The sequence below is a fragment of the Zalophus californianus genome, chromosome 16 (genome assembly GCF_009762305.2).
Source record: "Zalophus californianus isolate mZalCal1 chromosome 16, mZalCal1.pri.v2, whole genome shotgun sequence".
Lineage (NCBI taxonomy): Eukaryota > Metazoa > Chordata > Mammalia > Carnivora > Otariidae > Zalophus > Zalophus californianus.
In genome coordinates, this window is record NC_045610.1 from 18974700 (window position 1) to 19001967 (window position 27268).

The 27268-nt window shown below is 51.1% G+C and overlaps 1 protein-coding gene across 7 annotated transcripts in view; it reads right to left on the minus strand.

Moving 5' to 3' along the window:
- Nucleotides 1-27268, minus strand: part of KSR1 (kinase suppressor of ras 1) — a 146181-nt gene that overhangs the window by 74441 nt on the left and 44472 nt on the right. The window contains exon 1 of one of the 7 annotated variants that reach the window (XM_027625718.2): nt 18669-18688. The exons of the other annotated variants lie outside the window; for them this stretch is intronic. The gene's annotated coding sequence lies outside the window, so the exon portion shown is untranslated. Of the gene's footprint in view, nt 1-18668; nt 18689-27268 lie in introns of those variants that run through there. 7 annotated transcript variants of the gene reach the window in all.

The window sequence follows — 27268 nt, forward strand, 5'->3', positions numbered from 1 at the left end:
TCCGAGAGCATCCCAGCTGTCACAGGCAACCCGAGCCCGGCTGATCTGGGACACGCACTCCTCTGCAGCCAGAGTCCCAACATCCCTCGGAAGCAGCCACAGTGGGGTGGGCTGGTAGCTGCCCCACCTCTAAAAGAGAGAGGGCAAGCCCGGCTGAAATGGTGGTCCCAGCAGAAATCTCTCACAGGCTCCACAGGGCAGTGGGACGGGGGCCAGCCATTGTGCCTGACTGGCTGGGTGGTGCGCTGGTAATGACCAGGCAAACATCCTACCCGGGGTCACACATGCACCCACGCCTACTGTGTACCACCGGCACCTGTTCTAACTGGCCGGGAGCCACGCCTCCCATGTAGCAGCCTGGTATCACCACTTACCAGCAGTGCGGCCGTGACTAGTTTACTTCATCTTAGTTTCCTCACCTGTAGGCTGGAGGAAACAGCGCATGTTCCACAGCACCGCTGAAAACTCACGGCGGGATTCATGCATGCAAGGTGGTTAGGCCAACGGCCAGAACACATGAAGTGCTCACTAAATAGGATGCTCTTAGCATCAGCCCGGCTCAGCCTACAAGCACAGCCTTGAGGAGGAGGAGTGTCAAGACTTTTGGCCAGTGCCATCTGGATTGCTCTTTACGCAGGCTTTTGAACCTTTGCATTAAACAAGGCTTTGCAGACAACTAACTTTGCAAAACAAAATCCACCGGACCCTGCAGGGCCTGGGATGGGGAGGACCCCATTTGGTCGACACCAAATCTGTGATCCAGGCTATGGAAGCAGCCCGATGCCAGGACCTTTGTAACCCTAACTCTGACTCAGGCATTGGCCACTGGAGCAGACACTCGCCCTTCTCAGTATCGCCAGGTTTTCAGGGCTCAAGCAGGGCAGGTGGTTCAGTCTATGGGGACAGATGTGACAGAGGCTAAATGATAACTGAATATAATTAAAGATAAATGGACACATGAATCCCAGGCACCGACAGGCATGGACGCCAGATTCCCATGTACAGCAACGGGCTCCCTCAATTATGCATATCATGTCATTATTCAATTATCAGCCCTAGTAATCAGAATGATCTCTTCTATTTATGTAGTAACTTATCACTTCCTCTCCCTGGATTCTCACTGAAAATTCCAGGAGGTGGGAATTGCAGGAGACCCCTGAATGCACAGGACTGACACATAATCCCAACCTTCACGTGACCCCAAAGCTGCAATGTCTCTCAGCATCTATCATTCTCCCCAAAAACCCCAGTCAAGCATAAATGAAGACACCGTGGACCCTTCTGGACTCTTGGTAGGAAGTACTGTGTACTCGACATCAAGTCGAGAAAAACAGAGCTGGGTCAAGACGTGGATGCTGGGCAGCCTGCTTGGCTCACTCGCTGACTGAGGGACACCCGCCCACCCTGCAAAGAGCAGTGTGCAGTTCTGAGCCCAACCTCTGCACGCTGGCAAGTATGGCCCATCACTTAGGGTCACTCACAAATAGTCAAACCATATATGCTAAACCCATGAGCCTTCCAGGTGCATTTCATTATTCCCATCTTACAAATGAGGAACTGGGGCACCAAGACCTTTGCAACTTTCCTGAATCCCATGGTTAGAGAAGGTATTCAGAGCTCAACCCAATGCTGTACCATACCATCTCCCAAAATAATGAGTCCCGCGACCCACCCCCTTAGCTCATCAAGCAGTCCTGGCCAGCATAAGCGAGATGCCGGTGGGCAGGACCTACCTCTCTTGTGGTCAGAAGCCCCAAATCCAGCAATGCCCAGCCCGCAGCAGGCACTGAATCCTCTGAATAAAAGCCACAGCCTTCCCCACTCTCCAAATGTGTTCCAATCACCCAAGCGGGCCACCACCTCTGATCCTAATTTGCAAAACCTGTCATCTGGGCTACACCCGCTCCCCGGCCCCACACCAGCTCTGAATTCATTAAAACTAGCCACCACCCTGCCCAGTAACCTAGAGCCACCCCTTTCACGGATATCCCAGCATCTCTGCAGAGTGAGGTGAGAAGCACCTGGTATGGCCACTTTGGACCAGCCTCCAGCCTGCTAACACCTATGGGACCCTGACTCCCTCCTCCAGGTGGGCAACACCGTACTCTTTAAGAAGATGTTGACAGCAGGCTTGGCTAGTGCCAAGCCCCTGTCCACCCCATCCCAAACTTCAGGGAGTTGCTAAAGCTCTTGAAACTTACTCCCATCTTCCCTAGATGGTTCCTGAAACTGCTGCTCCTTCCCAGGCACCTCTGGCCATGCCCAGAGTCCTCCTACTTTTCCCACCCCCTCCCCAAAGCTGGAGGGCACTTCTGGAGACTTCCTGCCAGCCCAGCCAGCTAAGCCGTCTGCTCTGTCTACCATGGCCAATATGTTGCAAAATGATTTCTGAGAATGTAAGGAGGCCTCTGGAGGTCGTCACGCAGCTGACAGCTCCACACACAGGCCCGGGCCGACCACGGCCCTCAGCTGCAAGAGCACCAGGGGCAGCCCTGGGTCCCCAGCACTGCTGAGCCTCCCGGAGCCCTCGAGGGGACCCAGTGGGGCTGTTCTTGGCCAGCAAGGGGAAGAAAAAGCAAGAGTGCCAAGCCAGCAGGGTGAGGAGAAGAGAAAGTGACCTCAATCCCCAGCCTGGGCATTTTGCAACCAGCCATCCTCCACCCGGCTCTGTCCCGTGCCTGTGCTCTCCCGGGGAAGCTGCCAGCCGTGTGCATTTGTGCAGAGACAATTTCCCCGCCAAGCCTCCCACTAGCAACCCTGCCCTGACGTCAAACTCAGAGTCAGGGAACTTCAAATACAAACAAACAAGTCTGCCCCAGACCACAACTGGAGCCGTTCCCAAGGAGGCCAGAGAGGGCCACAGCTGGGAACTCAGGGCTCCCTGCCCTTCCTTGACTCCACGGCCTGACAACAGGCTGCAGATGGGAGCCTCAGGCCCAGGCTGAGACCAAATGGGATCTGTCCTCGGCCTTGGTGACGGACGTGAGTACCCGTCTGGGGCCGGCACAGCAGTGGGGGCCAGTGACCCCGTCCAGAAGCACGCGCAATCAGCAGCCCCTTGGATAACATCACCGGCTGTCACTGCCCTGGTACTGAGTATGCAGGGAAAGGAGAGACGGATGTGACTAGGAGGCATGCACAAAGCTTCCTGGGAAAGACGGAGCTGGAGCCAGGCCATGGATGGCTCCAGACGGGGGTTTTCTCAGCAACACCCCCTCTTCCATTGCAGGCTCCACTGCGGTCATGAGACTTGACAAGAAAGAGTTTCAAGAGGAAGGCAGTTCCCTGACCTAAATATCCTCAGACAGCCTCCACCTGAGAAGCCATGGGGGCATCAAATACATGCGCTCTTCAGAAAGCAACCTTTTGCTTGGAAAGCTAGTGAAGCAGGTGTCTCGGGGCGATCTTTCCAGTTTTGCTTTGTGCCCCAATTCAATCCTGTAAGCCCCCAGGACTCTGTGTGTTTTCGAACAGGCAGTCCCGGGCGGAGAGGGGGGGGCTGTCGGACAAACTGGACTAAATCATGAGAAAGCAAGACACCTGCTTCCCCTAACTGCCCTGGGCCTCAAGTGATTGCACAAGGGAAGGGAAGGAGAACCTCTATCTATAATCTTCTATATATAATATAAACCTCTATCTATAATTGTGCAACAAGTGGCCAGGAGACTTCTTCCCAATGCCAGGCACTGTGACACAATGCCAAGTCACCTAGTGCAGGCAACAGACTTATCCATGAACAGGTCTCACCAGAGAACTGAGAGCAGATGTGTCCACCCGTAAGCATCACCCCTACAGTCTCAATGCTGGGTGCTTCTGCTGGGAAATCGAGGGGAGGGCAAGTACAGGTGTTGCCCACAAACCAGATTCCTAAATGACGCAGCCTTTGTCTCGGTTCAAACACCCAACTCCATCTGCCTGACTGAAGCTCACCAGGCCCACAGAGCATGGCTTAGTCCATAACCCCTCAAGGACAAAAGGTAATCCCAGAAAAGTCCTGGCATTAATACTGGAGGGGACATGGGTGTGAATTACTAAACTGGGACCTAGAAAAAAAGGCAGAGGGCACAACCTAATGCAAAGGTGAAGTCCTGCCAATGGGACCACCCCCTCAACTATCCTGAAGACCTGGTCCCCTGGAAGCTTCTAGAAGGAAGGGACAGGGGAGGGTGAGGCACTTCAGATTCTGATCTGCTGTGTGTAGGATACTGTGCCATATGCTGGGGATATAGAAGGTTTTTCTTGCAGGAGAAGGTTGTTTTGCCTAGCAACTCGGTCACCACAGAAAAGGATAAAGGGCTATTATGGAGGGAGCAAGGGTCAAGAGCAGGTGAGTGCCACGGACAACCAGAGGTCAACTAATGGGATGGCAAGCTCCCCCAAATGATGACAGCCTCTGCCTCACGCGTTGCTCATGACCTACCTAATGCCCATTCCTGACTTGCTCCTCACTCACAGACTGATTGAGTTTTGTCACCGTGCCCAGTGATGAACTGGTCTGAGTCAGTGTTTCTCTACGCTGACTTCACATCACACTAGCACGAGCCCCAGCCTAGATTCCCATGGGATGGGGGTCCCAGCATGGCTGTGGTGATGAGCCACGTCCAGCCTCCCTTGTAGCTATGTGTGACAGTTCTGGTCACTGGGACGAGAGGACCCATCCACTGGACTGCTGGGAAGGGTCTGCTTGCCTCACAAGGGGGGCATTCTCTGGGGCTGTCCACCACCTCCTTCCTGCTTTAAAGGTCTGATTGCTAAGAGCTGTCCAGAGAACCAGAGATAGCAGCACTGTTCAGCTGCTGTCAACACATAAGCCACTTAACCCCAACCTTCTCACTATAGAAGAAACCTAACGGCCTATTTGTTGAAGTCACATTTTCTGTTACTTGCAAAGGAACGTGGTCCTTGCTGCTTATGCTTATTAAGCCCACGCTATTTCAAACCTCCTTCTAAAGCTTCTAATTTAATGTTTCTAAGCCGAAGGCTTCCTGTTGGCTTCCAGAAAACCTACAAAAGGAAAAAGTATCCCTTCATTCTTCTTGGGACCACATGCTATCCAAAGGCATCCCTCCAAAAGTCCTTCCAAATTTCAAAGAGCAGCTATGTTTTCCTGAAGTCCAATTTGCCCGTTTTTCTTTTTCTTTTTTTGGTTTGTGCTTTTCATTTCCTGGGCAATTTTTGCCAAGCCCACATACACAAAGATGTTCTCCCCTATGCTCTGTAAGTTTTATAGTTTAATCTCTGTTTAGGTCGGTCTATGATCTATAAAATTTGAAGTAATTTTTTTGTATCCCAAGATTGTTTTTACTATAACCCTGCACTGATTTTTAAATCGGATAGTCCTACGTGCCAGGCTCTGTACTATGTATTTTATGTATATTGTCTCATCCGCCAGTCACGTGAAACCTCTGATTGGGACTATGATAGGGGCTTCTTGGACCCACCAGTCCGGGACAGCTGATGTCACGTGGAGTGTGCCACCTCTGCTACAAGAGAGGTTTAGGTACTGGCTGTGGGATCCCAAGGAGACTGGGTCTAAGTATGGGTTGTGGTGCTATGATCCTGGGAAGGCATCAACAGGTTGGGGTGGGCCATGAGGCATGGCACACAGGGTAAGGGACAGAGACGGCACATCGGGTGGGGGGCACAGTATGAGCAAAGACCAGAGTGATGACAGAAACTTTTTCTTTTTGGTGGGGGGAGGGAGAAAGAATCCTAAGAAGGCTCCACGCCCACTGCCAAGCCTGATGGGGGGGCTCAATCTCATGACCCTGAGACCATGACCTGAGCTGAAATTGAGAGTCGGACGCTTAACCAACTGAACCACCAAGGCGCCTGACAGAAACTTTTTTTAAAAAGAAAAGATAGAGCCAAGAGCCAAAGAGTAGACAGGATGGGAAAGAGCAGGAGAGGAAAGTCAGCCAGGGGGCAGGGCCCACACATGCAGATCCAGGAAGGTTCTGGAAGGTCCCGGAAGGTCACACTAAAGCATCTATACTCGCTCTCACAGGCATGGAGAGGGAAGCAAAGGAAAACACGTAATCAGATTTGCATTCCTGAATGATCATCATTCTGGAAACCATGTGGAGGACAGATTGAAGTGGGTGTGGGGAAACCAGAGAGGCAGGAAAATCAATTAAAAAGCCACCGCAATTCAGCAAATGACAAGAACAAAAGGTAATTTCGTTAGTGGCATCGTGGGTGTAGAGGAAGGAGCAGATTTTAGAGATGGTTTATTAGCAGTTTTACTCTAAAGACAAGACTTCCCTGATTGCTTGTCCAGGGAATGTCTGGCACACCAACCCCGTGGTATGCAGGAAACTGAAGAGCTGAGTTCCTCCAGCAGGAGAGCCAAGAGAGCAGAGCACCCATTTGTTTGATTCACTGGGTGCTTCGCGGGGGAGAGGGCCTGCTACCTGTCCGGGCCTTCCCCAAATGTCCGGCTCTGCAAAGCCACCTCGGGCCGTAGGCAGCTCCTTCCCAGCTATCTCCCAACTCCTGAGCTCTTCCTCTTCCCCTCCTCTCAGGCAGAGGGGGACCCTGTACCTACTGAGAACAAAAGCCCACTCCTGTAACAGTTCATCTCCAGCTTCCCCACAGCCTCCGGGAGTGGGTCAGACAGACAGGGGCTAGATGAGGGGCTGCATTCGCCAGAGCGGCCAGACCCAAGAGAAGCCCTAACCAGCCAGCTTAGGGCTGCTGGCTCTGTCTGGTCCTCTCCAACACGTCTGTGCAGAAACATGCCACCCTGTTAAGGAGAGTGGGCCCAGGGGCGCCTGCGTGGCTCAGTCATTAAGCGTCTGCCTTCAGCTCAGGTCATGATCGCAGGGTCCGGGGATCAAGCCCTGCATCGGGCTCCCTGCTCAGGGGGAAGCCTGCTTCTCCCTCTCCCACTCCCCTTGCTTGTGTTCCCTCTCTTGCTGTGTCTCTGTCAAATAAATAAAGAAAATCTTAAAAAAAAAAAATCTCACCCCCACGCTAAGCTAAGGGACCTACCAGCTAAGGGAACATGAGCAACTGACACAATGTCTCTGAGCCTTTATTTCCTGTTGTAAATGAGGTGGTGGGACAGGGGCGGGGGGGGGGGCCTCAAAACATGGCTGTGAAGACAAAAACAATATAATACATGTCCAGCAGCTGGTGTGCTATAAGCGAACAGCAAATATTTGTCCCCATCTCCCTTCTCTGTAACCTTAATGGTGGAAAAGGCTGGGCTTTGACAGCTGACAGGCAGACTGGGACAGGGGGTTGGGGGAACCTCAAAAGGCAAGTGTCCCAATGCAGGTGTCGATTATTGATCTATTGACACATCTGCAGTCTCCCCATGGAGCAAGGAGAATGACCAGCTATAGAAACAAATAGTTCCGAGCGCGAAGTAGTCTCCTCCAGCCCCAGCCTCCAGAGGGAACAGTAGGACTTTAAGTTAATAGATAAAAACCAAGCACTCCTGCAACACTGAGTTTTGCTGGGATCACTCCTCAGATGCCCAGTAGGGAAGGGAGTCTGGGGGGGGCAGCTTGACCACGTCACCCACACCTCTTTCCATAAGGGATCTGTGATGGCCATTCAATTACCCACGGCATTCCTCATTATAAAATCTTCATAGCTCTCATTTTATCTAGGCAGAAGAAGGTTAAAAATACACACACACACACACACACACACACACACACACATTCATTTACAATAGGAAATAAAGGCTCAGAGATATTATGTCTATATATATATCATATATATATCATACACATATATATCATATACATGATATATATATATATAGGGTTTGGGATGAAACTGCAGGGGGGCTGAGGTGACGTAAGCTCTGGGAGACAGGAGCAGCAGAAGACCACCCTCTCCAACAAACAACGGCCAAAGACGACCGAATTTCTCCCCTGAGCCCTGCACGCCTCAGCGGACACAGCGCTAACTGGGCTCACATCATCCACATGATCACTAGCAGAGAGTGAGAAAGGGCTCAGATAACAGAAAGTCACTATGGAGTCATCCCAGGAATGCCAGCCAGAGGCAGTATGATGACGCTGGTCAAGTGCTTGGGCTTAGAACCTGACAGACCTGAGTTCAAATCCCACTTCTACCTGCTGTCCAGTTGCCTTACCACGGGCAACTTAAGTGAACCTTTCTATGCCTCAGTTCTCTTATCTGTAAAATGGGGGAATAACAGCACTATCTTCATGGGAGGGAAATGTAAAGTGCTTAGCCCTAAGCTCAGCTCCCATCATCTTTATCATAAAAATTCCAGTACCTCGGGGAGCCTGGGTGGCTCAGTCGGTTAAGCGTCTGCCTTCAGCTCAGGTCATGATCTCAGGGTCCTGGGATTGAGCCCCGCATCAGGGCTCTCTGCTCAGCGGGGAGTCTGATTCTCCCTCTGCCTCTGCCCCTCCCCCCTGCTCATGCGCACACACACTCTCTCTCTCAAATAAATAAAATCTTAAAAAAAAAAATTTCAGTATCTTACTATCTTTGAAGGCAGTTAAATTCTGACATGTTTATTGCTTTAAGATTCTTAAAAGTGTTCCTGAATGAGTCCATTTACACGGCAAATCCCAAGCTACTCCCATGTGTGCCTCGAAGGGGGCAGACGAAGACAAGGCCAGGTGAGGCGAGAATACACTGAGCACAGAGGATGGCCTTCCTCACCCTCACCTGATTTCCAGGTCAAGAGCAGGTCAACACAAGCCAGACTGTGCTATGTAACCCCTGCAAGTGGACTGAGCAGAAGAACAAGGCAAACCGGCTGGCTCAGTCGGTGGAGCACGCGACTCTTGATCTCAGGGTCGTGAGTTTGAGCCCCACACCGGGTGTAGAGATTACTTTTAAAAAGTTTAAAAATTGGGCACCTGGGTGGCTCAGATGGTTAAGCGTCTGCCTTCGGCTCAGGTCACGATCCCAGGGTCCTGGGATCGAGTCCCGCATCGGGCTCCCTGCTCCGCGGGAAGCCTGCTTCTCCCTGCTTCTCTCTCTCTCTCTCCTCCCTCTGTCTCTCATGAATAAATAAATAAAACTTTAAAAAAAAGTTTAAAAATTAAGGGGCGCCTGGGTGGTTCAGTCGTTAAGCGTCTGCCTTCAGCTCAGGTCATGCTGGGATCGAGCCCCACATCGGGCTCCCTGCTCGACAGGAAGCCTGCTTCTCCCTCTCACACTCCCCCTGCTTGTGTTCCTGCTCTCGCTGTGTCTCTGTCAAATAAATAAATAAAATCTTTTAAAGAAATTTTTTTTAATTTAAAAATTAAGTCTTTTTTTTTTTTTTTAAAGATGCATACAACCTGAGGAAGCAAGCTGAGGAGCGCATGGGAGGGGCGGGCAGAGCAGCCACCGGGCCTGGCACACAGGCTGTTAACAGGGGCTGTTCTCTGACACAGTCAAAGACAAAGACACACAAGAATGCATGCACACATGTGCACCCGCCACCCTGGACAAGCTCCAGCTGAACAGAGAGAGGACCCATTTCCAAACAAGCAGAGCAAGTGCGCTGCCAACCTCCCTCCCCAAAATCAATAGACCACAACTAATTGAAGAAATTAGATCATAACACTGACTAGGTGCTAATTAGGAGCCAGGCACCACTTTAAGTACTTCATATATATTAAGTCACTGATGCCTCATAACAAGCCTATGAGAGAGGCCCTAACACTATCCCCACTTCACAGACGGGTAAACTGAGGCCAAGGAGCAGTCCCAAGTCACAAGGCTATTGAGTGGCAGAATGAAAATCTAAACCCAGGCAGTTGAACTGCTGAGTCCGTGCTCTAAGCACAGACTAGATGACCTCGATTGCCAGGTGTTAGGGGCACCTACTGCGAACCAGGCCAGGGCTGGGCATCTCGGCGTGAGGATCCTCATTTATCAACAGGGACTCAGAGGTTCAGATGACCAACTCAAGGTCTTGGGTTGAGAGCCAACTTAAACCCAGGAGGCCCTAATGCCCCAAGCCGCCCCTCCTGACTCAATGCACTGCATTTCATCTTATTTTAGGCCACCCCACACCAAACCCTACCCACTGTGCTCCACCAGCACTGGGGCAGACACATCACTTACACGGTGCACAAACCCAGGTGAGGCTCCCGGTAGGGGGCCAGAAACTTCTAGAAGGCCTGGAGGACCAGTGGAGCCTGGAAGAGTACACAGTCCTCTCCTCCTCAGGGGCCTGCAATCCACATCTTATTCCTTCCTACCTGTCCGCAGAAAGAGACAGAGCAAGAGCCTCCTGCTGGTGCCCAGAGCGTGAGAGCTCTTCTACGACAGCACAGCTCAAGGCAGAGAGATACACACCAGCTCTTGCATAAGACGCGATTTCGCTCACACACAGACCTCAGGGCAAGCAGTGAGCTCTGCGAGCAGGGGTGCACTGCAGCCCCAGAGAGCAGAGGCGTGGGTAGCCCACACCTCAGCCCCACTCCGCAGGCAGGACAGCACCTGCCCCACATCCCCAAGGAGGCTGGTTCTCCCATGACCCCTGCCCCGGTGACCCAAACACTTAAATTCACCCTCCACATGGAGGCGACCTCGCCTATGCAGAGAAAACTCCAGGCAAACCCCAAACGGTCCTGGATCTCTTCCTGGCCACCAGTCTTTGCAGTTGGGCCTGACCGAGGACCACACCAACCAGGAGGGGCTGTTGGTAGGACTGGCCCCTTCTTGAGATATCTGTTCAACCACAAAATCCTGGAGTGTTCTAAGATGAGAAAGGCCTTCAAGGTCATCTCCTACGGGGCCATGACCTAGTCACATAGAAAGTCAAAAGGCAGGTGCCAGGACAGACTCCGTGGTCTCCTGTCCAGTGCTCTTCCCTCGATGCTGGAAGACAGAAGTTATGAGTTTCACCTGCTGCTAGAGCAAGAAGCTTAGCCAGGCCTCTGGTGCCCTATTTTTACTTAGCAAGTTAGGGACTATTTAAAGTTTGTAAGTGCTAACTGATTTCATTGGAGGAGGTGTTATTCTATCCACGTGGGGTGAAAGTACGACACAGAGATAAAGTAACTGTCAGGTGGGGTGTGAAACTAGGCAGAGCCCAAGCCCTGAACTTTTGAGCCACATTACCTTTGTGACTGCAGCCCCTCAGCAGGGCCCCATGCAGCTCCGAGGCATGCCCTGAATAGCTCTTCAGAGGAGCGGGGCTGAAGATCATTCCAGAACTGCTCCCATCCCAGCAGCTTCCTAGGACTCACCCAGGACTGATCTGAAAATGGACCCGGGTGTTCACTATAAACTCCTAGGGGGATCTGGGAGAGTGACCAGAGCTTATTATCGGGGACAGCAGCTTTGCCAGGCCTATGGCCCCGCCAAAAACTAAGCCTTCCCTCCCTGCTGCATCCTCTGCACCCCTAAGCCTTGGCGGGCAGGAGGGGCTGGCTATGCGACACCAAGGCCCCAACACCCGCAGGCCATGATTCTGCACTCCCGTGTGGCCTCCTCGAGGCTCAAGCACTTGAGTTTTCCCCCTGAAAAGGAAGCCATTTCTCAATATGTTGCTACACACGGGTACTGAGAAACACAAACCGAGAGGCACATGGGGCACCAGCCACAAAGGGAGGAGAGTGAGGGGAAGGGCCGGTACTGTCCCCCTGGCGGCGCAGCTGAAGCAGCAATGAGGCACCCTGTTCACGAGGGGGACACAGTGGGAACAATCCAAAGACCCACCAACAGAAGCAGGGCCTGAAGAGGTGATGGTAAAACCACTTAAAATAGTACAAAACCGCTGAACAATTTTACAAAAACACAGGGAGTCTTCTTGTGCGACTCTCCTGCCTGACAGATGACTACAGCACGTGTACCTGGAAACTGCAGCTCACAGAAAACATGGCAGAGACGTCAACAACACGCCTGCCGAGTCTGGGTGGGAAGGCCACAGGTAATCACTTTCTCCCTTCTACTTTTCCGTTTTCCAAATGTTCTAGAATTACCATGCGCGGATGGTGTAAGCTGATTTGTGAGAATATTACATTTTAAATTGTCAAGAGAGGAAAACAGAAGCTGATGGGGAGAAAACTCTGGGTGGGCAGCCAACCGTCGGCGTCCTACTTGATGCAGAGCCCTGTGGGGGCGGCCATGCCCGGCCTTCTCTCAGAAGCCCTACAGGTATCAGATGGAACAAAACCTCACTGATGCAGAAAGGAAAGAGGAAGAAAGGAAGAATACACTGTGATAAGATGGCATTAGATTCATTTTGCTGAAATTTTTTTTCAAGACTTTTTATTTTTAAGTCATCCCTACACCCAACATAGGGCTCAAACTCACAACCCTGAGATCAAGAGTCACATGCTCCGGGGGCGCCTGGGTGGCTCAGTCCGTTAAGCGTCTGCCTTCGGCTCCAGTCATGATCCCAGGGTCCTGGGATCGAGTCCCGCATCCTGCATCCCCAGTGGGGAGTCTGTTCTCCCTCAGCCCCTCATCCCACTCATGCTCTCTCGCTCTTAAATAAATAAATAAATACATACATAAATAAAATCTTTTTTTTTAAAAAAGATTTTACCAGTGGAGCCAGCCCCCCCTTTTTTAAATTTTTAAGAACTGTATGTATCCCTCCCTCCCTCCCTCCCTCCATCCATTTAAGAATATCGAGCATCTGCTAGTTACCTAGCACTGTCCAGGCCCTCTTAAGTAATACAGAAATGAGTAAGACCCATTTCGCACCCTCAAATAAGGACCAAAGGTATCTAGTAGGGGCCAAAGATATCAAGTTATAATGCAAAGGGGTATTTGACAAGTTGTTTCAAGATACAAGCTGCTATGAGCATTCAGAGGTGAAAATAAAAGTAACTTCCAGGGGCGCCTGGGTGGTACAGTGGGTTGAGCATCTGACTCTTGGTTTCAGCTCAGGTCTTGATCTCAGGGTCGTGAGATGGAGCCCTGCACTCAGCTTGGGATTCTCTCTCCCTCTGCCCCTCCCACTCATACTCTCTCTCTTTCTCAAATAAATAAATAAAACTTTCAAAAAGAAAAGAAAGTTTCAGCTTCAGAGAAATGGCAGGTAGCAGGAAAGGGGTCATGAAAGAGGTGGGCTTTGAATTGGGTCTCGAAGAACAAGGAGCAGCCCATGACAGAGTCAGTAAAATAGGCTAAGGAAACATGCACGCGCATCTCAAAAGAAAGTTGCAGACCCGCACAACTGTAACAAACCCTTCCACCTTAATCATAAGTGAGGAAATGCAAAAGGAAAGCAAATGGGGTTGCCGCAATGCCTCAGAGCCACTCCAAACGGTCCCGGGTGTGGGCTGCGGTGGGAGCGCTGAGCAGCACGGCCAGCCTTCCTGGCGTGGCGGGGGGTTGCTGAGAACCAGGCAGTGGCCTTACTCAGGGGCGCACACACTTTGTGCTAGCGATTCCACTTCTAGGAATACATCCTACAGAAACAATTAAGCATGCGCGGAGGGCTATTCACGGAAGTGCAACTTAAAATAGCCAACCATGGGGAAGTGGGTAACTACACTTCGGTGTGTTTATGTAGCAGAAAGCTGCAGCAACTAAAAAAATGAATCCCATTTTCAAAGAATATTTAATGACATGGGCGATGCCCACGATATTACAGCAAGGTAACAGCTCAAGGTAAGGAAACTACATTTACAATATAATCCCAATTGATCCTTAAGCAATTTTTAAAGCATGATTTTTCTTTTTTCAGCTTCGCTGAGGTCAATGTATAGTTTATAGCAAAATAAATATATGAAAATGTAAACACTGGAAATACCGTATCTCATTTTGAGGCTTTTTGTACTTCTTCTAAGAACATGTGTTCTCTTTATAAACACATAACGTGATCCAAAATGAAAGAGTAATAGGTGGGTTTTCAGTGGGAGAAGGGGGCATTGCAGACAGAAAGCACAAGGCAGAAGAAGAACAGATGTGTCTGCAGAGGACAAAGGGCCACACGTCAGACAGAGCTGAGCTCAAATCCTGGACCCATTCTTTTCCAGATATGTGACCTTTAACAAGTGACTGAACCACTCTGAAGCTTCAGGTCCCTTCAAAGACTAACTGTGCTCACTTACACCAAGCACCCACTTGATACACCGGCAGGGGTGGCCCCCATCAGCTCTCTCTCAGAAGTCAACAAAATCAGATCCCTCTCTATGGACCAAGTGTAAAATTCATTCTGGATGCACTCAGGTGAGGCAGGAATTTGTAAAACATTTACAAAATACACCGCCGATAAAATAAGAGAATTTGCAGAAAACAAAGTGTCGCATTAGACCAGTGTACAACGCATCTCAATTTCAGAAAGATTACACTCTGAAAAGGTATCTGTCCTAAAATCTAGAAAACATGAAAATTTCTCCTAAAGATGGTGATGACCAGGATTAGGCTGTTGGTCACAGCCCAAGACATTAATGTTGTTCTCATGCATCTTGTGTGGTCTGATTTGTGTCCAAAATGAGGAAATGGACCAGAAGTCAGCTTCCAGTTCCAAGGCAGACCTGGATACTGCAGGGTTGAGGCCCCCCCCCTCTGCAGAGACAGTTCTGGATTGGAGAGCGCTGCTATCATTCTCCTTGGAACCTGCCTCTAGCTCTCCAGTCTTACATTTCAGAAGACAATTTAGGCAAAATTCAGCACAGCGAGTTCTGCCAGCCTACCTGGGGTGTGTCCTTGGCCGCAACCACTACATCATCTCTCAGATGAAGAAGGTGCCAGCAATGCCAAGGTCAGCTGCCATAAGAGTAAGCAGATGCACTCTGGGAAAGCTTACGGTTTGGAAAGAATCCTTGAAGGGAAATGCAAGCTCAGTGACCAAACTGTAAGCAATTAAGGGCCCCAAACCCCTTCTAAAACTTTTTTTTTTTTTTTTTATTCATGAGAGACAGAGAGAGAGAGAGAGAGAGAGAGAGGCAGAGGGAGAAGCAGGCTCCCAAGGAGCAGGGAGCCCGATGCGGGACTCGATCCCAGGACCCTGGGATCATGACCTGAGCCGAAGGCAGACGCTTAACCATCTGAGCCACCCAGGCGCCCCCCCAAACCCCTTCTAAATGCCAGGCTTTGACAAACCCAACAAGATACGCCTTCAGAAAAGGAGAGCCAGGAGGCTCAAATCACTCCCCAATTAAATATAATCACAGCAGCCAATCCTTACACGGTGCCTAACAAGTGCCAGGCACAGTTCTGGGCACTTTACCTGTAGTAACTTATTTGTCCTCGCCACAGAAGAAATATGCATGGAGAGGTTAAGTAACCCAAGGTCAGGGCCAGAGAACTAGCCCTGGATCTAAGTCGAAAGAGGGTGCCCCTCCCTTTATGGCGACGAAGCACAGTCATGCACAGGGCACATGCCTGGCAAATGGGGGCAGTGTGGATTTCAGCATCTCTCAGCCCCTTGTGCAGTCCACAACCTGCTTGACGATACGCTGCCCCATCCAAAGTAACAAGTGGGTACAGTTTGATATTAAATAAATGGCCTACAAATTAATGCAAGCCAAGATTTCTGAATCACTGATTTGGGTGACTGAGAGCACTCAATTCTGCCTATCAAGGATGATCAGATTCTCAGCAATGACAGGAAAATGCCCTGACATTTACAACTTCACGGGCTGAGACTTTTTAGCTTTTTCACCATTTCTAATGGGAATAGTTCTAAAACAAGTCCCATCCTTCTCTGCCGCTTAGAAAAGCGAGCACCGAATACAACTGAACCTTGCCTGAACTCCACCATCACCCCCGCCCAGGACCCCGCAGCCTCCTGCCTTTTCCTGACACCCGGCCTGTGCCTCCTAATCCTGGGGAACAGATCCTGCTCTGCTTCTTTAATTGCTACTGGAGAAAACTAAATATGCAGGTGGGTTGAATCCCCTCAGAGGTGTGGGTTTGAACCTCCTTCCTGTGGCTTAGCAGTTCTTTCACCCTGCTTCTACCTAACCGCTCGTTCTTTCCCAGTTCCCGGGTCTTCCTGCTTCAAGCCAGAAGAGCTGACCCGCGCACAGACGGTCTGGCCTGGAACTCCCTCAGCGTGCCTCTCCTTGCGCCTTGGAACTCATCACCTCCTTCCCTCTGAAGGCAGTGGGGGGTTAGAGAAGCGGGGTCGAGCTGTCCTGCAGCCTCTAAACCCTCACTCAAGTCTTTCTGACCTTAAGAAAACACGTTCCCTCCAACGTCCACCTTCCCTACTCTTCCTTCAGGCCCAAAGGTCTCAGTTTCTCCACTTCACTGGGACTGCTCTTGCAGAAGCCCACAGACTTAGTCTTATTTCCACGTGCATCTGCTTGACCTCACTAGGACAGGTAGCACAGCGAGCCTCTCCTCCTGCCTGCCTGCTCCTGGCTTCCTGTTGTCCTTCTGCTTCTGAAGGCACAGGACCCTCCTCCCCAGGACCCCCACCACCACCTGTATATATTGACACCTCCTTAACCAGAAACTCTGGGCCCCACCCCTCTCTCAAACTCCAGACCCATCTGTGCAACTCCCAAAGGGATGGCTTGCCTGCAAGGCACAGACGCACCTCAAACTCAGCAGGTCTGAGCGAACCTTATTCTATCATCTAGTTGTCTCCCACTTCTCACTCTCCACTCTTCCTAACAGAATGCTGATTTTTACTTGGCTCATTTCATTTCCATCCTCTCTTGTAGTTAGGTGTAACTGTATGACTGATGTCTGGCCAATGACATGTCAATGCAAGTGTCATATGGCAATCTCAAAAAGAATATTTAAAGAACACATCCCTTCCCCCCAGTCCCTCATCCATCCCACTGCCTGGAAAGATGATTTGATAGCTGGAGCTCTAGCAGCTATCCTGGAACATGAGGCAAAGGAATGGCAGAGGGGGTGAACTGGAAGGAATGTGACTTCCCTATGTCTTTGCAGATCCACTACACCAACCCAGGGCTACCTACCTCAAGACCTCTTTTATGTGTAAGAAAAATTAACTTGTTTGAATCACTGTTATTTTACTTTGCTGATGTCATCGGCCTCCACATCCATCCCCCCACCCAGCATGCACATGCCCCTGAATACTCTGAATCAGCTACAGCAGACACAGAGGAATATCCTCAGCCTGAGCTCCTCTCCCCAGAAGGCTGCCTGGCTGCTATGTGGAGACAGGCCACCCTGCAAAAGGGAGGCGGGTAGGGGGAGTCCTCTGCATCCACATCCCCTCAAGCCTCCCCAAAAACCACCAAGAACACAGAGGAGGACAGTTTGGGGGTATCTGACCCATCACAAGCCCTCCCTGTTTTCCCCAGAGTTCTCCAGCTGCTGGAAAGAAACCTTGCATCCTGGGTGATGGCTTGTGAATATCTCCTGATAAAGGAAAGTCCCAGACAGAGGGAGGGGCCAACTTGTTTATTTCCAAACACAAGCCAGGGACTCCAGCTGCGACACTTACACTAGATCTGCCCACTGAGAAAGAGCACTGGGCAGGAGGGCCAGGGGGAGGGAGGGCTGGGGAGGAGCCACGGTTGTTATTTTAGGTAAGCCAATCTTCCTGTGATCAAGTACACAGCCCCTTCCCAGTCTTGTTTTTCCTGACTCTGCCTGGCCATGCATTTTTCATCTGGACGCAATTCAGATGCAGAAGGGTAAATGCCTTGACCCACTGAACCCAGTGGGTCAGAAGAACGATGGAATGCTCCTGGATAGGTATCCACCCTCGCACCCCATCAACACTTCCTGAATGCCTGCTCTGTCCAGGCACGGGTTTATAACGATGGCGAGAACCCCGGGAGGCTCACAGCCCAGAACATAAGTAACTGTAATGCTACGTGAAAGGATGCAATGTCAACAATACGCGAGATAAAGGGAGCAGAGAAGGATGGGAAGACTAAACACTAGCTGGGAGCCACTGGCAAGCTTTCCTGGACAATGCGACGCTAAGCCTGGTCTCCCTACCAGCATGGGTGACAAGCAGACAATTTATTAACAACATCATGCCAAACGACTGCCCGCCTTTCCCATAACCAGAGGCATGAGGAGTAATGAGGCAGCAGTCAGCGCTTGGGGGAAAGCCCGAGTCCCACAGTGGAGACCCGGTTCTAACCCAGTCTGACCCTACCAGAGTAGCCTTCGCCAACTCACTGTCCTTCTTGGGGGTAAACCCGAGGGAGGGACAAGCGACTGGAACGGTCTTTTCAGCTCTAGCATTCTAACGGGTGTTCCGGCCCCTCATCGTGTATAGGATCACTGGGAGAGAGTATAGGGATGGGGTGCCTGGGACCCACCTCAGAGGTACGAAGTCAATTGGGCTGGGGCTGCGCCCCCAACATCAGTATGTTTTCAAAGCATCCCAGGAGGGATGCCTGGGCGGCTCAGTCGGTTAAGCATCTGACTCTTGATTTTGGCTCAGGTCATGATCTCTGGGTCGTGTGAACAAGCCCCCGAGTCGGGCTCCACCCTGAGGACAGAGTCCGCTTGGGTTTTTCCCTCTGCCCTCCTCCCCGCCTAAAATAAATAAATAGAATCTTTTAAAAAACAAAACAAAACAAAATAAAAGCAGCCGAGGTGATGTGCAGACAGGGTTAAGAACCGCTGTGGTGAGCACTGTTGGGGGCGGTGGCAGCCACTGGTGCTGGAAGGCTGGGAATCCCACTTCACAAGACCGACTTGTCCACGGAACTTCCCAAGTCCCAAAGCAGACGGTCCAACAGCACCTCCGGACCAGCTCCCTTCTCACAGCGATGTAGTGACTTAGAAGACAGGCAAATGGAAAATATCACACCACCTCCAGAGCTCACCTTCTCTCGACCTGCTCTCAGCCAGCTGGGTGTCCCCTCGTGGGGGCGGGTCTCACCCTCTCCTGCCTGTTGGGGAAACAGGGAACCACAGGCTGAAGGCGGCATCCCCCGCCATCCACGGAACGGAGGGTCACCTCCCAGTCCGGGAGCCCCTGGAGGGAAACAGCAGCGGCCTGGGAAACTCGAGCAAGCACAGCCGGGCCTCCTGCCTGTGAGTCAGCCACGCAGAGGCCTCTTGCAGAAAAAGGGGCAGAAGAACAAAGCTCCATTGTGCAAGCTCTGCATGGAGAAGCCAGCCGAGACAAGGAGACAAGGAGACTTCCGGGCCAGTGGGGGTGTTATTAGCATTTTATTTATTTATATACCTTCATTTTAGTTAACAAACACTTGGTGGGCAAAGCACTCAGCAAGTGCAAGGAATAGTTCAAACAAAGCCCTTCCAAATATTAACTTGTTCTGCTTCCAGGCCACAAATTCAGAGGTTTAAGCTTTCCAAAGCTCCTGCTCCGGGAGGAGAGAAACATAACCCTCCCTCCTGCAGGGGTGCCCGAACCATTACCTAAGGGTGGTGTCTACCTCCCTGAGCTCTGCTTCTCTGCCCAGCCGGTGGTAAGCACCAGACACCACCTGGATCTAGGAGTGCATCCCGAATACGATGGGCATTTTGTCATGGCGAGGTAGGAAGAATTTGGAAGTCAAACTCTATGTGCTCCATGAACTTGGCCAAGGTCCGTAACTCCCCAGAACCTTGTCTCCACGTATGTAAAATGGGGACAGTGCTGCCTACCTCAGAGGAGTGCTGGGGTGACATGAAATAATTAGATACAAGGAGCTCCGCAGAGCGCCTGACATCGCCATCTGCAAAGCACCATCGGTCCGGTTCCTGAGACCTCCCTCTACCCAGTATCTGGAGGCAGCCCGAGAGATTTCCCCATCACCGGGGCCCAGGTTCAAAGCTTGTACCACGGGCTCTCCTGCGGTGCTGGCTCAGGTCCCTCACCTCTGCCGTAACCCCCCACCCATGTCCAGGATTTGAACAATCATAAAGCTCAGTGGCCCTTCTGCTTTTTCATTTGGTCTAGCCATCCCCCAGTCTCCCCACAACAACCTGGCCGCGCGAGGTGCTCACATTGCCGACCCCACAGAGAAGGGCCCTCCATTCTGGCCTCAGTCGGGTACAGTGAGGGGACATCTCACTCCAGGGACAGCTGGAGTCCCGTGACTCTCAGCATGGCACAGACCAGCCATCACTATCTGGCTCCTTGTTCCTGGCATCAAACCTCCCTTGGCCAGGAAGTCAGAGAGAGAACCGCGCTGATGCCCACAGAGGCACCAAAATGCTGGGGGTTCAGCAAGCCTCAATTTCCTCCGCTGTAAAATGGGCATGGGGAAGAGTGTTGCTGAACTGAACAACCCTGAAGGGACTTCCTGTCCTCCTGCCTCTGGGAGCTGACCCCCAACAGTGCCCCACACTTGAGCCCCAGGGCAGGCCGGGACCCACGTTTGGACAGTGGGCACCCAAGGCGCAGAGACAGGCAGGGGTTCCCAGGTCTCCCACATCTGAGGGCTATGGAGTCCCTGGGGGTTGTTAAGGGGTGGGGGCCGCCCAGGTCATTTACTATTATGATTAGTCCAAAGCCTCAGTTCTGAGTAGGACCACCCCTCTGCAGGGGAACCACGACCAGGCTTTCCATCTGCTGATGGCCACAAGCCACTATTTATGGACGCCTCTGGTCAGCCGTTACCCTGCCCACCAGCAGCAGCAGTCTGCAAGGCCCAGAGGGGAGTTCTGCAGTCCAGGGCTTCAGGGTCAAGCCAGCCTGGGGCTGAGGCCAGCCCTGCCACCTCGGGGCAGCGTGACCTGGGCGGAATCACCCAATGGCTGTATCTAAAGCTCTAAAACATGACACAGGGTTACTGATTCATGTGTCCTACCACAGACGCCAGCCAGAGCAGGCACCAGTGAACGTCTGCTCCCCTGAAGGCTCTTTCCAGTCTTTTGGCCACCGCAGCCACAACCAAAGGATGTGGAACCTTCCCGGTGAGACCGTGTCCCTTGCCTGGTGGAGGCCTGATACACCTTCTCTCCCGTTTTAAATCACAGTCTTAATCTCTCCCCACCCTTGCCAACAGGTTCCTGCTCCCACTTCCGTTTTCCCACAAGACTTGTCAGCACAGAACCTCAGTGATTAACGCAGATGTCTCCTCCCTCGACACGCCGTGGGGGCCCGGCAAGGGCACACCGTGCCTGTAGGGAGTAGGCACTCAGAAGGCAGATGGACAGGTGGGCGGACTGCAAACACCAGGATTACTAGAAACTTCTATGCTATTCTGAGTAACGTCTACACTTCCCAGAGAGAGTGCTTTCAAAGCAAGTACCTTCAGCCTTTTCACTTTAAGAATATTAAAGTTCATGCCAAATTTCACAAGTGCAGCTTCCCCGCCCAGCATGAAATGCTTTAGAAATGAAAAGGTAAGAGCTGTTGCCTCACCTTGCTGCTAAGCTAATCCATCCAAGCTGTTCCACACCTCCAGAACCTTTTTAAAGTTCTGTCTGGGCGCCTGGGTGCCTCAGTCAGTTAAGCATCTGCCTTCAGTTCAGGTCATGATCCCGGGGTCCTGGGATGGAGTCCCACATCGGGCTCTTTGCTCAGCGGGGAGCCTGCTTCTCCCTCGCCTCTGCCCCTCCCACTGCTTGTGCTTGCTCTCTCTCTCTCTCTCTCTCTCTGTGTGTGTGTCAAATAAAGAAATAAAATATTTAAAAAAATAAAGTTCTGTCTCTCTCTGTCTCCACACACACATGCACACACATAGGTACATGTGTTTTAAGAGGGATCTTAAAATTCCCTTTTATGTTTTTACATTTCTCAAATTCTCCACAAGGAACACATACCTAGTTTTATAGCCAGATATAAAATTATTGGAAGGAAGGAAGAAAAAGAAACTCCACTCTGCACTGTCACGGGAAGGGGGCAAAGACACACTAAGATATCCATTGTTGGGTCCCTAGTGTTGTCCAAACAATGGATTTATCTCTGTCATCGGGTAAATATGGCTCAGCTTGCTGTCTGTCCAGATACTTTCCCTGGGCAGCCTGATCCCACACTGAACACACCCCTTCTATAATAATGACAACAATGTCAGTAACAGTTTTTATTGCGCACTTACTATGTGCTAGCCAACGATTCCATTTTTTAACTCATTCTAATTTACTTCTTTAAATGACGCCAAAGCAATTAATATTTATCCTCCTTTTACAGGTAAGGAAATAGACCCAGAGGGACTGGGTAACCTGTCTAAAGTCACACAGCCACATCTTCTTGATTTTCTCCTTTGTTTATTGCCTGAATGGGATAGGTCTCTCAGTCAGGGGAAAAAAAAATACGTTTTACAGAGGTTGTGCTTATAAAATGGGGTTTTACATTCCGAGAGACAGAGGAGGCAAGGAGGAAGTTAGTTGAGTGGTGATGAGAAAACCAGCACTTAGTTAGCCACATAAATCCCATTACCTAGTATCACCTTGATGGGAGGATAGGACTGGAAACTGTCCTTAGTTTGTTTTTGTTTTTGTTTTAAAGTATAATCATTAATTCTCTTATCTCGTTGGCCAGAAGAAAGCAAAGGCCTCTGAGCGGACTATCCCGAGCCTGTGCTTGAAGGCTGGAGCTAACCTGTCCTTCCCGCTCTCCCCAGAGCCACCCTCCATCTGCGCGTGCTTCTGTCGCATCTGGTACCCGGGGTCTCCCGTCCACAAAATACAGAAAGCAGGCAATCTGAAGGTGAAAAGAACCAAAGCATCTAGAGGCAAGTGCTGCACAGAGACCACAAGATGTGACAGCAATGACGGAACAAGTGGGAGAAGCCACAAAGCAGCCCCAAGATTCAAAACGCAGACTTGCCGTGGGCCAAGCAGCCCTTCGGACCACACCCCAAGAGAGGGATGGAGGCTCCCCAGCCACGGTGAAAAATCTGATGCCGTTAACCATGTCCGCACCTTCTGGAACCGTTTTAAATGATCAAAACACATTTCGGTGCTCACAGGAGTAAGTGTGTTACCAAGGAAGTGGACTTCCCGACACGTGAACTTGTTTCCTACGCCATCCCGCACATCACAGCACCTGCAGCTAGCGGCCTTCCCGTATCCACCCTCCCCTCTTCCAGAACTTCAGGGCCCCTTAATTTTGTATAGAGAGCATGCCCTACCCCGCCCCCCGCCCCGGGCTCCCATGTGGTGGTTGCCACATGACCCAGGTCTAGCCACTGAAACGTAAAGGGAAGCCTACTGCTTGGTACTTCTGGGAAGCTTGTTTTCCTCATTCAAATGAGTAAGAGTCAGTTGGCAAAAACCGGCTTCCACCCTCTCTCTCGCCTTCTTTCTGCCTGGAATGCAGCTGTGAAGCCCAGAGCTGCAGCAGCCATCTTGAGCCTGAGGGAAAAGGCTATGCACTAAGAATGATACAGCAAAAGGACACAAGGAGTCAACAGGAAGCCCTATGACTGCCTGCCTTTGGACTTCTTGTTTCATGAGAAAACTAACCCCCTTACTTGTTTAACCCAGTGTTATCCGGATTTTCTAAACACGGATCCAAGTGAACCCTGACACATTAGTATCAGATTGTAATTCCAGGACGAACAGAACGATTCCTAAATATCTTACTCCAAGTAAGCCTGCAAAGTATCTTGGTGTCTTTGGGGTGCCTCAGTAAACCAGAGGCTGCTCCCCACCCCCGTGATCTATCAGGAGCTTTGCCTCGCTGCCGCGAGTGGCAAGTGGCCATTCACTAGCACTGTGTCTTTGCTAAGCTGACTTGCTTTTGCAACTTGGAATTTTGTTAGGAAACAAAAAGCGCTTTATGGCAAAGGCGTCAGTGCCACAATAGGACCTTTCTGCTTTGATGAAAACACATTAAGAGCTTAGCTGCACTGCAAGCAGGAGAGGAGACTCAGTTGAGGTCTGGGCCTTCCTGACTATTCTCCACTGGGGATGCTGGAGGGGTGCCAACACCAGTCAGGAGGAAACACTGGGGACAGACACCGAAGCTTCAAGGGGCTGGGCATTCGGGTCCCCCTGGAGGACTGTGACGGACAGGCTGCACCCCCGGCACTGTCCACTCCCCCTCCTGACCAGTCTGTCACATGATACTCAGTCCACCTGCAGAGTTACCCAGGCACCGAACTCAGGCTTTACAAGCGGGAAAGGTGATATGGCCCCACTAGGTGCTCAGAGAAAACCCAAGGAGTATAGAGGCAGGACAGTAGCCAAGATGCCCACTTGCTGAGCCAAGCCAACCCTCCCCAACCTGCTGACAGGGGCCGATGTAAAGAAGAAACAAGATGACACGGTTATACCACCAGGTACACCCCACAGAAAGCAGGAGGACATGCACACACACGTGTGTACACACAGGCGCGTCCAAAAGGTACGTGCAACAATGATCATAGCAGGACTGGGGGGGGTCACGTTCCCAAACTGTAAACAAACCAAATGTCCATCAACAGGAGAACAGAAACTGTGCTAATCACTCGATGGAATAGTACACTGCAGTGAAATGGGTAACAGGTACATGCAACAAAAAAATGCCTACATTTCACAAATGCAATGCTGAGCAAAAAAAAAAGCCAAATACTAAAGAATACCTACAGTCTGGTTCTCCCTACAGAAAGTCCAAAAAGCAGGCCAAACTAAATGGCGGTGTTTAGGGATGCCTATGGATGATAATGTAATCGTTTTCAGAAGCAAGGGAAGCGACGACTATGAAAGTCAGGCCAATGTTACTTTGGGTTGTTAAGAGGAAGGGGTCGTGATCAGGGAGACCTCTGGGGTGCTGGCAAGGTTGCATTTCTTGATCTGAACAGTAGTTATAAGGGTGCTCACTCTGTGATCATGCACGGTGCTGTACCATTATGCCTTGTGTACTTTTCTGACTCTGTTGTATCTTAAAATAGAAACAGTTAAAAATAAAAAATTAAGAAGAATGAGGTCCGGATAACAAACCCAGCCCACTGTGGGTACTCAATATATCTGAACTGAACCTGAATCTCCTGCTACCGTATTACCATCCCACCCCCACCCCAGCCAGGGTGCCCCACACCCTTCTCTTCAGAGAAGTGGCGGGGGCGGGGGTGATGTTCACATTTGTGTTCAGCCAGAAACTGGCCAAGGTAGCGCATTACATTCTTCCTTAGAGGCTTCAAGTATATTCGTCTCTTATCTCCCACAACCAGAATTGTAAGCTCCTTGGAGGAAGGAAATAGTTTGGGACATACACATTTACTCCACAGATTAGTGACAAAGACCTAAAATAGGAGAAGCTCAGAAAGCACTAGAAAAGTCAGTATGGCAGAAAGAGGTGGATGTTTTGCTGGGCTTTCGGAGCAAAAAGCTGAGAGCCCGGTCCACAGCCAGGACCTCTATGAGGAGACAGTGGGTCTAGGGTCTAACCTGCTCCCAGCCCTGAGAATGGGCCCAAGCTAACTGAACACACACAAGACAGCGAGAGACTGCACAGAGCCACTTTACTGTTTTATGCTGAAAAATTGCTGTCTCGGGTTCTGCTCTCCTACAAAGGCTGTATAAATCCACATATTCCGCACCCCCCCCCCCCCACCTCCCCGGTGAGCAGGTGTTTGCTTGGTGAGCTTGAGCTTGTCCTTCCTTACCTAACACCTAGTTTGAAAACTGCCACGTTTGGGGGCATTGAAGAAAAAAGAAACAACAAAAACAAACAAAGAAACCTGGAAGCTTGCAGCTAACCACAGTGATGGAAGACACAGGTTAATGGCTGGCTGGGGTGCCCTATTCCCTGGGCAACTTTGCTTGGGTACTGCCCAAGGCTCACTCAGGAACCCTCCCCTGCCCTAAGCCTTCATGGCTGACCAAAGCCGCCTTTAAAGCACACATTCTCTCTACAGAGATGCCCCAACCAAGCCACGGCCAAGTCCTGCCAGCCCAGCACTCCGCCAGGGTCCTGCAGGAAACCAGCCAACCGTCCACAGGTCCCTCATGAGTAGAACCTGACAGATCGGGAGGGCAGGCTGTTGTCCTTCCATTCTGAGTTCTAGTCCCCAAGTGCCCACCGATGCCCCCACCCATTCATGGGTGTTAAAACCTCTTCCCAGCAGACTACAGGCAGCCTGCACCCCCCCTCACCCCCAGGCGAGCAAAACTACTCCCGGGTGCTCACTTTACCAGCCTGGAATCCCCAAAGCACTCAGGCCAGGAGGAAAATAAAAGCAGAGACCCTTCCTGGCTCTAAGTCATCACGATGGTATCTACACCCAACAGTCAGCTCCCTACAGGTGGCAGGGGATTTAGCAATGGCGAGTTTCCGGCCAGCCAGCTGCCCCCACCACACGCCGGTTGTCCACTCTTCCCAGGCAACCGTTCTGCAAGAGCAACATGGACCATAAAATCTCTATCCCACCCTCCTAACTATTTTTCCAAGAAAGAAGTGAACAGCAAAGAATCTGATAGCAAGGGCTTCTTTTGGAGTTTCAAGATTGTTCTTCCAAGGACTATGTGCACAGGTATGCTCACCCCACCTGCTGAGAACCTGTCTTCTAAGATGGGACGATGGCCATCCAGCCCGCTGCAGGGAAAGCTGTGAGGATGGGGGACAGGAAGGCACTCCATGATTTGCTAAGATGCCACATTGTTACTGGAGCAGAGCGCTGCCAGTACCGAGATAATGCCGGCCCAGAAGTCTGCCTGGGAGGCTGCAGGATGCTCAAGGATGAAACTCCTCCACTGCCGAGAACCGAGCCAGGAAGTGGTATTTGTACACTTTAAAAAGGAGCTAGACAAGCACTCCCCTGACAGCCTTCGGCTCAGCAGACCATAGCACGGCCCGAGCATTCGGGAGAAGAGAGGCGGCTAAGCATCTACTACGCACAAGCCAGGCACATGAAGTCTCCTTTAAACCCTCTGCAGAAACCCCACTTTGCAGACCAGGCCACTGAGGCTTGGGAGGCCACATTCCCTGGGATACCCAAATCTAAGGCTCCTCAGCTATTCGGTGTCAGGGCTCGGATTTCTCTAGCTCTGCTGGGTTTTTTTTGTTTTTTTTTTTTTAAGATTTTATTTATGTGTTTGACAGAGAGAGCACGAGCGAGTACAAAGCAGGGGGAGCGGCAAGCAGAGGGAGAGGGAGAAGCAGGCTCTGCACTGAGCCGGGAGCTGGATACGGGACTCGATCCCAGGACCCTGGGATCATTACCTGAGCCCAAGGCAGACGCTTAACCAACTGAGCCACCCAGGTGCCCCTCTAGCTCTGGTGTTCTTTCCAATTCCTTCCTGTCTGCAAAATGGCCACCGACTGATAAAATGACCACTCATGGTGGTACCACACGCTTCACCAAGTCCTCTGACATGTTCTCAACCTTCACTTCTCTTCAGGGTGTGTTTTCTCATAACCAACATTCCCCTTCTACAGATGAGGAAATGGAGGCTCAGGGAGGCAAAGTGACTTGCATGAGGTCACTGAGACCCAGTGAGACCCAGAGCATGGGGAGAGCACAACCCCTGCCACCTGCACAAGGCTAGTCAGGGACGGCGGTTCCCGACTCGGCTCTGCCACGACTCACGGCCCTCAGAAGGACCT